Below are 11,601 nucleotides of genomic sequence, written 5' to 3'. Positions count from 1 at the left end.
ATTATCATGAACAGTCACCAACTCACAATTACACTAATGTCACCCACACACTGTTACACACACACACACACTTATCCCTAACTCACTATTACTAATACCAGGGTCACTAATACTCTCATTACTAGTTGAGTAATAGACCTGCTAATATATTATAATGGGATCCGAATCCTCTGATATGCAGAGTGTGACGAGATCAGCGGCAGATATGAGGGGCCCCCCGGTGCACACATTACTGGAGTAGTACCCTCAGCCGTGGCTACGACCTCCACCTACTTGGCTCCTATGTGCTGTTACCTCGGCCGCCATTATACATTATTGGGATCTCTGATCCTGATTTACTTTTTGCCTATAATAATGTGATGGGATTAAAGGAAACCTGCGGCCTGTATACTGGGGGTCACACCTGCACCCCACATGACTGCTATTTATAGGGAAGAAACTATTTATTCATGTACTATTGGCCACTAGAGGGAGCCATGTCCTTGTGCTGTGTTATAGGGGTTATGCACAGAATAGGTCATTAATATTAGATTGGTGACGGTCGCCACCCAGAGACTGCACCAATCAGCTGATTTGGCTGCGTACGAGTATCAGATATTGTAGACACTGTATACGGACAGAATCGGCTCCGCTCCTATTCAAGTAAATGGAAGAACTGTAGGTCCCCGACACCACCACTGCAGTGTAGGCGATATAGCGGTAACGCCAGGAAACAGAAGCTTTTATTCCACTCACTCACTGGCCATACACCGTATATAGGCACTAGACCTCACCAATCACATACTGATGACCTATCCTGTGTATAGACTTGGGCTCTGAGATAACCCCTTTAAGGCAGACTAAGGCCGACCCCTCCTACGCGAGAGCGTTATACCAGCTGGCGCCTCCGCTTCCACGAGAGCGTTATACCAGCCGGCGCCTACGTGAGAGCGTTATACCAGCCGGCACCTCCTCCTACGCGAGAGCGTTATACCAGCCGGCGCCTCCTCCTATGCGAGAGCGTTATACCAGCCGGCGCCTACGTGAGAGCGTTATACCAGCCGGCACCTCCTCCTACGCGAGAGCGTTATACCAGCCCGCGCCTCCTCCTACGTGAGAGCGTTATACTGCCAGCCCACCGGGGTAAGGATTGGTTCGCCTACACACAACCACAAGTGCACCTACTTTGCCCCTTTAGCCAAGTTCCGCCCCCAGTGCACTTACAGGCTCATTTGCATATCCATTATAGATGATTATCTTTGATGACTTCCTCAGTTTGTGTTCCAGACTCCGCAGGGGCCGATTATTATTATTACAGACCAGAAAGAGAAAAAATTACTCCAGAAATTTCATGGAAAATAAGATTTATATTCGGCAGAAAATACAGAAACAATTTGTAAGAAAAATATCCCCCGGGGGCCGGCGAATCCCAGAACATGGCCACGCCCAGAGGAATCCATGGCCGAGCAGTGGGGCCCCCGAAACCCTGGGCCCCGCCCTGTGCAAGTCTATAGAAAAGCCAAAATCTACAAAACACTGATCATTAGATTTGTATCTTTTCCCTTTGTGTCCGTCATTTCTCAATCGCCTCCGAAATCCTCGGGAGTCGCCACCTCCTCCACTGCGACCACCGCCGCGGCCATCGCTACCTCAACGAATCGACTCTGCACGAGAAAACACAAAAATATCAGTGAGACACTCAGGACAACAGGGGGTGCTCTAACCTCACATCAGCGGTCACTACAGACTGTCATTATCACAATTTATCAGGACTTGGAGATTCCAAAGGTCAAAAACCATCATCAGAAGTCATAATAAAACTTTGAGCCTTTGTTATAGAAAACAACTGATAAAACATTACGCCCCGACCCCCGCCCTGTACTCGTCACCCCGGTCAGATGATAGTGGAGGTTTAACTCTTCATAGTCCAGGATTATTATTATATTAGTGTATATGTGCCTCCCTACTCAAGTTATTTCAGTAGTTTAAAGGGATCTCCTCTCCCCATATAACAGGGGGTCGTATTGTGTGATGATCTGGGGGCGCTCCTGATTGTCGGGGGTCTCAGTGAACGGACATTTATCCCAAATCCTTTATAAAGCGAATCTAAACCTTCTGCCCAGATTTATGTCATTAATACATTTTATCATAGACTTTATTAGCAGATTCCGTGAAATCCACTTTGCCCCCCCCCGTATTCTATGTATCCCCCCTTCCTCGTCGCTGCTTCTGATACAGAGAATCCCATAACATATAAAACATAGGAGGAGACTTCTGGTGTCATATAGAAGCCCCCGCCCATACTGTGCCAGCGTTACCACTCTCCTGTGTTATCTCCAGAGATGTCACAGCACAGTAAAGCTATAGGTGCTGTGCTGGTGACGTATAGAAGCAGAGACTCTGCTCTTTCCTATAAGCTGTATAATATCTGTATGAAATGACACGAGCCCGATAGAACTCAATAGAGAAGAGAGAGGAAGAAGAGGCAGAATGTCACAGAAAGGCGACAACAATTGTTAATAAAGTTATTACGGATTTTATTAATGACACAAATACTGATAGAAAATCAAAAGTTGTTCCAAAGTTCTATTCCCCTTTAAGCTCCATAATCTATAAGGTCTACGAACCCCTTTTAGCCACGGAGCCATAGAAAGGGTTAATATCCCCCCCCCGATGTGCTGAGAAGCGGAAAATGTCTGAATTGGGGGAATTAGAGAAAAATTCTGCCACTTTCTTATGGACTTTGTGGCCGATGTGATTATGCAGATATCACATCTCTAGGCTGTTTTACAATTTAACCCCTAAAAAAAAAAAAAAAAAAATCTAAATAATTTCCTGGAGTCTCCGCACTGTGACGGCCATGAGTCTCTTATGATTCTGTATACAGTACTGCAGGGTCGGGGGTCGTTATACTGTTCTGGGGAATATTTGGGGCTTTTATTGCTTTTTTTTTTTTTTATCCAAATTTTTGTTAAAGGTGAAAAAATATCCATTTTTTTTTTTTTATATAATTCCTCCGGTAACAATCTGTCTCTAAGCTCATAGGCCGAGCGTTTCCGGACACGGACACCTGATGGTTGGGGTCTTACACTGGATGTAGGTACTTCTATAGGGGTTCAAGGAAAAGGGGGCGAGATGAAGTATATATATATATATATATATATATATATATATATATATATTTTATACTTTTATTTTCAGACGACCACTTAAGGTCTGAGGATTCATATAAAACCATCTCTCCACCCGTCTATTATTTGGGGAGGTTGGTAAGTTGGGGCTTGTTAGGGCTCCTCAGTAACCACAATTAATGAAAGCGCCATTGGCAATAACTACAGAAACCCCCGGGGCGGCTGAACAACCCCCAGTGCCCCCTATATGACCGCCATGTTATCTGCATATAGACCAGGATCTGCCCCACTGGGCTTACATTCACTTACTGTAGAGGTCTCAGCCAAATCTTGTGGAAGTTTCTTCCAAGCCCTGACTACTCTGTCAGTGAGATAAGATTTCCTGACACTGGTTCTGCGCTTCCCCGCGTCTTATTCATGATTGTGCCCCTTGTTCTTCCCTGTAGAACCTTATTTATACCTATAAGATATTTCCCGCCTCTCCTTTTCCCTTCTGGTTAATCCCATTATTACAATTCAAAGGGACTGAGATGTAATACCAGACGCAGCCACTACTAAATGGATGGCGCTGTGTGTGGTTATAGGGATTGTTCAGGAAAGCGGCTTTCTTCACAGCGGTCTTGCTGCTCCAATGTCTTGTTTTGGTGGAAGTCTCCGCCATATGTGACCCATCAGGATATGGGACTCACAAAGGTCACCTATGAAGTTCTCTGTGGCTGCTGAATGGCCTCAAGAGCAGGGTGGGAGACGCCAGAGCACCAGGGACAGGCGAGTATGAGGGGGGGTGGGTACCTTCCTCAGTCTCATGTTAAAAAAAGCAAATCTCCTGGACAATCCCTTTAACTGTGAGAGTGGGGAGGAAGTGACCGACTGACCCCAGCATAGAAGGGTTAATCATTGCGAATGAGATTAGAGGAGCAGTAATATATAATTAGATGTCTGTTATATATCTATAGGGATCGATCACTGGATTAGTAATAGTCTATAATTAGCTGTACAGTTCGTTACTATCACTGGATTATTGATGAGATTACAGGATTTGGGGAGTCGGGTTCCGGTTCCTACAGATGGGCCATTAATTCTATATCATGAAACAAACATACTGCAGCCATAAAGAGTTAAATCCCAAATCCAGCTCTGCCCTCTCTGTACACACAGGAGGTTCCCAAATATTTGCCGCTGCCCACAGGAGTATAAATATAGCAATGAATCCCTTGGCGCACACTCAGCGCACGCGCGGCCACTCACCGTATAATTACGTACATTATCTGGTCGGGGTGGGAGATGTAAATCCTATGAAGGAAACAGAAGACAACTGTAAGCTGGTACTGGCCCGGCCTGGCCCCTGTACAGACCCGGCACTCACCTGTCACCCCACTGGTACATGGCTCTGTCCTGGAATAGATGGCAAAGGAACAGCCACATGCTGATGGTCTCCATCCAAAATATGACGACCACGAACCAGATGGAAGAGAGGATAAAAAACTCACAGACCATCCTGCCTCCGGCCCACCCTGAAACGGGCGCTGCTACCCCCACAGACCCTGCAAGAGAACACAGCGTTACAGGAGGGCGACACATCGTAAGCAGAGACCTTATAGACATAACCTATAAGGAGACAGTCAGCAGGGCTAATCCTGGGCTTTTACCTTGTCCATGCACAGACAATAATTAAAAGGGGCGATCCAGAGTTTTAGAACTGTCACCCTATGCACAGAATAGGACAGCAGCTCTGTAGTGTCAGTTGGGCGGTATCTGACAGGAGCTGGCAAGGGGGCGTAACTCAGAGCTCCAATCACAGGTGGACAGTGTCAGAGTCACACCCCCTTGTCTGCTTGTATCTACCTATCAAGATAGTTTTGGTGCCCGATATCCTCTCAGCAGTGATAGCTCAGGAATGGTGGGGGCGAGAGAAAATTAAAGGGGACAGGACATGAACAGTAAACAGTATTATCTGTAGGACAAAGTATAAATATCTGATGGGGGGGGGGTCTGACAGCCGAGACCTCCACCGATCCTAAGTATGGGGGGTCCAATTACAGTCAAGTGTGGGAGCGCCAGAGAAAAGCAAAGTGACGCCCTCGACTATGTGCAGCGCCCTCCTGGACAGGACAGGGGCGCAGTCCACCATCAGTCACATGGTCAGACTGAATGTAAAGCGGGGAAAGGACCTCACACCCTCGCCTTGTGGCCGACCCCCTTTAAATAATATGAAGAGATGGATTTGGCGGGTGAGGTGAAGGGTCCTCTGTAAATTAGCGCCGGATTCTGGTGGGAAATCGGCACCAAAAGTCTGGACGAACCCTAAAAGAGTCCTCACACTGCGGCACATTCATGACATATAATAAAGGGGCCACTGACACCCCTACAAATCAGGAGAACAGGGGGCCCCATAAACGGAGCAGGGGCCGGACATGTGACCTCGTCAGGTGCAGAATTATTAGACCTCATCTTTGTCCATCTGAGCCATAAAACACTGGATCAATGTGAACACTGCCTGACAGCATCGTGTCATCATGGCGGCAGCGGACGAGGGGCGCAAGAAAACCCAAACACAAAGGCTGGGGTACTGTAGGGTGAATAAAGGGGGCAAAGGGAAGAAAGATGGGGAGGCTGCAAGTCCTGGGGAGGGGTCCGAACTGTGGCCACGACCAAGTAGGGCTCAATACCTCCCTACTATGGTGACTATACTGGAGATTAAAGGGGTGTCCAGCCAGATGAATATTCGGGGGGGGGGGGGGGGGGCGCACTGTGACTTATTTTCACTATTTAAGCTGCACCACAGTCCCTCTGAATGTGCCCACTCTTCAGTAAGGCCCCGTTCACATTTAGAGACTCCATCGCAGCGTCTGCCAATCATCAGTAGAGGAGAAAGTCCCCCAGGTGTGAGTGCGGATTTAGTGTCCTCGTCTCCAGCGCCCCCTTCACGGGGATGAGGCCAGTGTGACCCTAGAGTCTGTGAGTGCAGAGGTCACACTGGCCTTACCCCCCAAACATAAAGATATCAAATTTTAATTTTTTTTGGGGGAAGAATCAACAACAAGTGGGACAATTGTGAAGTGGAAGGAAATTTATTGGACATTTTAAACTTTTTTAACAAATAAAAAACTGACCAGTGGCAAAATTATTTGGCCCCTTTCCTTTCCCTCGGTTCCGATCTCTGAATGATCCAATGTTGTCCTAAATGACTGACGATGAGAAATAGAATCCCCCGATGTAACCAAGTCTGCTCTGTGATGGGCGCAGGGGTCTGTATACAGCGCACAGAGCGTCATGAACCGAGGGAAAGGAAAGGGGCCCAATAATTCGGCACGCCACACTGGTCAGTTTTATATTTGTTAAAAAAGTTTCAACTATCCAATAAATTTCCTTCCACTTCACAATTGTGCCCCACTTGTTGATTTGATATCTTTATGTTTGAAGTCAAGTGTCCCCCACTTGTCTCTGTCCCCCATCACTTGCCTCCCCATCCCCCACTTGTGTGTGTCGACCCCTCACTTGTCCCCTGTCCCCCACCCGTCTCATAAAGGTGCCCCTCCCCCTCAGCAGGAGATATAGCTATATACATATACACACACACTACCTGACAGTATACAGCACAGGCTGTAGAGCCCCTCCCCCAGCAGGGTATATATACACTACCTGACAGTATACAGCACAGGCTGTAGAGCCCCTCCCTCAGCAGGATATATATATATATATATATATACACACTACCTGACAGTATACAGCACAGGCTGTAGAGCCCCTCCCTCAGCAGGATATATATATATATACACACTACCTGACAGTATACAGCACAGGCTGTAGGGGCCCCAGTGGCCCCCGGTTTTGCTGCTCACGGGCCCCGGCTGACTCCTCTCTGTGTTTGGGTTTTGGCTTCCGCATTACGCCCCGCCTCCTGACGTCACACAGTCCTGCCTATATATCCAACCAGTCAGGAAGCCGGCAACACCCCGCCCCCATGTGACGTCAGCAGCTCTACGTACATAGCAGTATACAAGGATGACGTCAGCTGGACTGAGGAGTTGTGGCTATGGGATGGGGAGGTCACGTGGTGCGGACAATTCCTCCATCCTCCGCTGACGTCATGAGGAGCTAGAAGGAGTGACGTCAGCATTACTGAAGACATCAGCCTGGCGAGGGAGGAGTCATACACTGTGACATCATTGGGGGGAGGGGTTACTGATTAGGTTTCCCATAGCAACCGATCAGAACTGACTGTCAATGTCGCCCATAGCAACCGATCAGAACTGACTGTCTATGTGTGACCGTCGCTCCGTGCACTTCTATTGGGCCGCCGAGACTGTAATCTCCATATCCAATCTATGTAACATAGAAGTGTATGGAGCGCCGGTCACATGGTCCCCGTCCTCCTGACCCCGAGCGATCAGATACTGCCCTGTACATAGAGGATAAGGCGGGCGATGGAAGGCGCAGACATCTTGTGTGCCAGTCTGTCACCCCAACCTTCAGTGTAAGACCTATGGGGGAGTCTGTCACCCCAACCTTCAGTGTAAGACCTATGGGGGAGTCTGTCACCCCAACCTTCAGTGTAAGACCTATGGGGGAGTCTGTCACCCCAACCTTCAGTGTAAGACCTATGGGGGAGTCTGTCACCCCAACATTCCCTTTTGCACTAGACGTCACATAGCGGGCTCACAGGCAGGGTCTCCATTGCTGAGTTATTCGCTGTCACCCTAACATGCTAATGAGCTCCTCCCCTCTCCTCGCTCCCCTGCTTCCATTTTACCTATAGGGAGACCACCGGTGTTTCGGTAGATATCTGACATGCTGCAGTTCCCGTCCTCTTTGCAGGGCCTGTAAACCGCTGCGGGCGTACCCTGGTCTTTACGTCATGGGGAGCTTAGAGAAGGTTGTGCAGAGGATTGCGCTTGTCTGTGCACACACAGGGCGGTCTCCAGCCCTTACGCAGTATACAACGGGACAGCAGTGACGTAACACGGGATCCAAGGCGGGTGACAAATAACAAGATGTCACAGGAGAGGATCCCAGGAGGACAATATGGCGACCGCATCACCTGCAGAGTGACTAGAGCCCAGCACACGGCCGCCAGGCTGTTCTTAAGATTCCTTTAACCCTGATCCCCCCTCCCACTCATCCCTACATTACCCGGGGACCCTCTATCAGACCAGTGGTGGGCGAGGGCTCCCCTGTATCGCTCCCCAATCTCCTCCACTCTCTTCATCCCTATGTCCCAGATGGTTACCGGAGGTGCCCACATAGCAGATATTCCATTTGCCCTGGTTGTGCCCAATTCTTCAGCTGTTTTAGTGACAGATCCAGACCCCGGTTGGGTGGGTGTTGGGTTTTCGCCTCCTCCTGCTCCCTAAAACGTTTCGCCATGTCCTCCTCTTTTTCATTTTCACTGCTGCTTGTCGCCTGTTCACACCATAGGGGCAATGTACCTGATTTTAGGAGATCTGACTGTTGCCCTCGGCTGCCCAATGTGAATGAGGCGCTCGTGTACATACGTGGTCAGCTCTGCGATCACTTCTACTGGACGTCCATGATGACTCTCTGGCAGTTCCATAGAAGTGAGTGGTGGTCGCCACCAGGACCACCAGCAATCACGTATCACTAAGTCTACATTATGGGAAAGCCCCTTTAGGTCCCCCCAGTTCCACAAAAGAGGTGTCACCCAGAAACTTGTGTCAAATCATCGTTCCACCCATCCCAAAGCAGCTTGGAATGCAGACATGGCGGCCTTCTGGCGTTATACGTCTTCCACTGCCCCTGGGGGATGATTTACTAGTGGTGGGGGGGGGATGTCTCTTACTGAGGGGGACAGGTGCGTTTTCCTATGTTTTTGGAGTATGTGTTACAGTACAGATACAGTACAGTATGTATGTGCACAGGGTGGGGGAGGTGAAAGGTCACTGCCTGGGAACAGGTTATGAGACATGAGTCACTGTTTGCTCCTACATAATAGACATGAATATTTCACAAGCCTCGGGCAGAAGGGAGTGACCGGATCAGATATCAGGATCTCACCGACTTGTATGTCAACCAAAACATAAAGAAGTGCTCTAGACAGTTACCAATCACCGAACCATGGGGGGGGTCTAAGCGCTAGCACGCCAACAAAATGGTGGAAAGGGAAACTCAGGGCCCCGGCCCGTCAGAGCTAGCAGGGGACTTTCTTGAGGATGGGAGCCTCCACTTTATAAGTCTCACTCCGGAATCTAAGCTCATAAACTTGGGTGGACGTTCTTGGGATTGTTTTTGTAAGCTCAGGACATTTGGTTTGTGCTCGGGGTAGAATCCTGGATGTCTGCTATACTGGTAATCACTTGTGAATTGGCAGCAATGTGAGGGGTAGAGGTATTGGAGCCACAGACCCCCTGGGGACCTCCGGCTCGTTGGTATATCGGGATATAAAGGAATATTTCAGAATACAGGCAGAATGTTCCCGCGAAGGCTTTGTATTAGCATGAGGCAGAGCAGCAGACACTATATATATATATATATATATATATATATATATATATATACAGTACAGACCAAAAGTTTGGACACACCTTCTCATGCAAAGAGATTTCTGTATTTTCATGACTATGACAATTGTAGCTTCATACTGAAGGCATCAAAACTATGAAGTAACACATGTGAAATTATATACTTAAAGGGATTCTACCACTAAACTACAAGAGCGGCCTCCCAAAAATGGCCGGCGTCCATTTTTGGGAGGCCGCTCTTGCTCTTGTAGTTCAATACAGGAGCGTACTGCGCAGGTGCCGGAGGTTGGACCGAGACAGAAGACGCGGGGTTGGAGCTGAAGATGGAGGCATCGCTGGAGTGAGCTCTCAGGCAGCAGTGGGGACTCCCCCATCGCTGTTTGAGTGCTGGGGCCCGCCCTCATTGCTTTGGAGAACTCATTTGCATACTGGTTAAAACTGGTATTTCTAAGGAACGGCACCACGGAGACCACGTCTCTTTCTTAAGGCTATTCCGACGTGGTAATTAGAAAAAAGTGTGAAACAACTGAAAATCTGTCTTATATTCTCGGTTCCTTTTGCTTTGATTCCTGCTTTGCACACTCTTGGCATTCTCTTGATGAGCTTCATGAGGTAGTCACCAGAAATGGTTTTCACTTCACATGTGTGCCCTGTCAGGTTTAATAAGTGGGATTTTGTGCCTTATAAATGGGGTGGGGACCATCAGTTGTGTTGTGCAGAAGTCAGGTGGATACACAGCTGATAGTCCTACTGAATAGACTGTTAGAATTTGTATTATGGCAAGAAAAAAGCAGCTAAGTAAAGAAAAACGAGTGGCCATCATTACTTTAAGAAATGAAGGTCAGTTGGTCCGAAAAATTGGGAAAACTTTGAAAGTGGCCCCAAGTGCAGTTGCAAAATCCATCAAGCACTACAAAGAAACTGGCTGACATGAGGACCGTCCCAGGAAAGGAAGACCAAGAGTCACCTCTGCTGCGGAGGATAAGTTCATCCGAGTCACCAGCCTCAGAAATCGCAGGTTAACAGCAGCTCAGATTAGAGAGCAGGTCAATGCCACACAGAGTTCTAGCAGCAGACACAACTCTACAAGGAGACTTTGTGCAGCAGGCCTTCATAGTAAAATAGCTGCTAGAAAACCACTGCTAAGGAGAGGCAACAAACAGAAGAGACCACAAGGAATGGACATTAGACCAGTGGAAATCTGTGCTTCGGTCTCCTGAGTCCAAATTTGATATCTTTGGTTCCAACCACCGTGTCTTTGTGCGACGCAGAGAAGGTGAACGGATGGACTCTACATGCCTGGTTCCCACCATGAAGCATAGAGGAGGTGTGATGGTGTGGGGGGGGGCCAAGCTGGTGACACTGTTGGGGATTTATACTGAATCAGCATGGCTACCACAGCATCTTGCAGTTATGCTATTCCATCCAGTTTGCGTTTAGTTGGACCATCATTTATTTTTCAACAGGACAATGACCCCAAACACCTCCAGGCTGTGGGGCTATATGACCAAGAAGGAGAGTGATGGGGGGCTACGCCAGATGACCTGGCCTCCACAGTCACCAGACCTGAACCCAATCCAGATAGTTTGGGGTGAGCTGGACCGCAGAGTGAAGGCAAAAGGGCCAACAAGTGCTAAGCATCTCTGGGAACTCCTTCAAGACTGTTGGAAGACCATTTCCGGTGACTACCTCTTGAAGCTCATCAAGAGTGTGCAAAGCAGGAATCAAAGCAAAAGGAACCGAGAATATAAGACAGATTTTCAGTTGTGTCACACTTTTTGTTAAGTCTATAATTCCACATGTGTTACTTCATAGTTTTGATGCCTTCAGTGTGAATCTACAATTGTCATAGTCATGAAAATACAGAAAACTCTGCGAACGAGAAGGTGTGTCCAAACTTTTGGTCTGTACTGTATATATGTATAAAACCCCCGAGCACAGGATATCTCTGCATGTCACTGACGTTACGCTGCCTTGTGTGACTGACGCTCTATTCACTTCTGGAGTCCTAG

General features: G+C 48.1%; 1 long non-coding RNA gene across 1 annotated transcript; it reads right to left on the bottom strand.

The window, feature by feature from the left end:
* Window positions 1–1,326: 1,326 nt before the first annotated feature.
* On the bottom strand, window positions 1,327–7,010 carry LOC142184959 (uncharacterized). Its single transcript, XR_012711850.1, has 4 exons — window positions 6,895–7,010; window positions 4,477–4,654; window positions 4,359–4,403; window positions 1,327–1,643 (listed from the first exon to the last, which is right to left on the bottom strand). It is a non-coding gene; the product is annotated as an uncharacterized LOC142184959 (long non-coding RNA).
* Between the last annotated feature and the right edge of the window lie 4,591 nt (window positions 7,011–11,601).

This window comes from Leptodactylus fuscus, chromosome 11, assembly GCF_031893055.1.
Source record: "Leptodactylus fuscus isolate aLepFus1 chromosome 11, aLepFus1.hap2, whole genome shotgun sequence".
Taxonomy (NCBI): domain Eukaryota; kingdom Metazoa; phylum Chordata; class Amphibia; order Anura; family Leptodactylidae; genus Leptodactylus; species Leptodactylus fuscus.
Note: the sequence above shows the minus strand (reverse complement) of the source record. Positions and strands in the feature narration are given on the sequence as shown.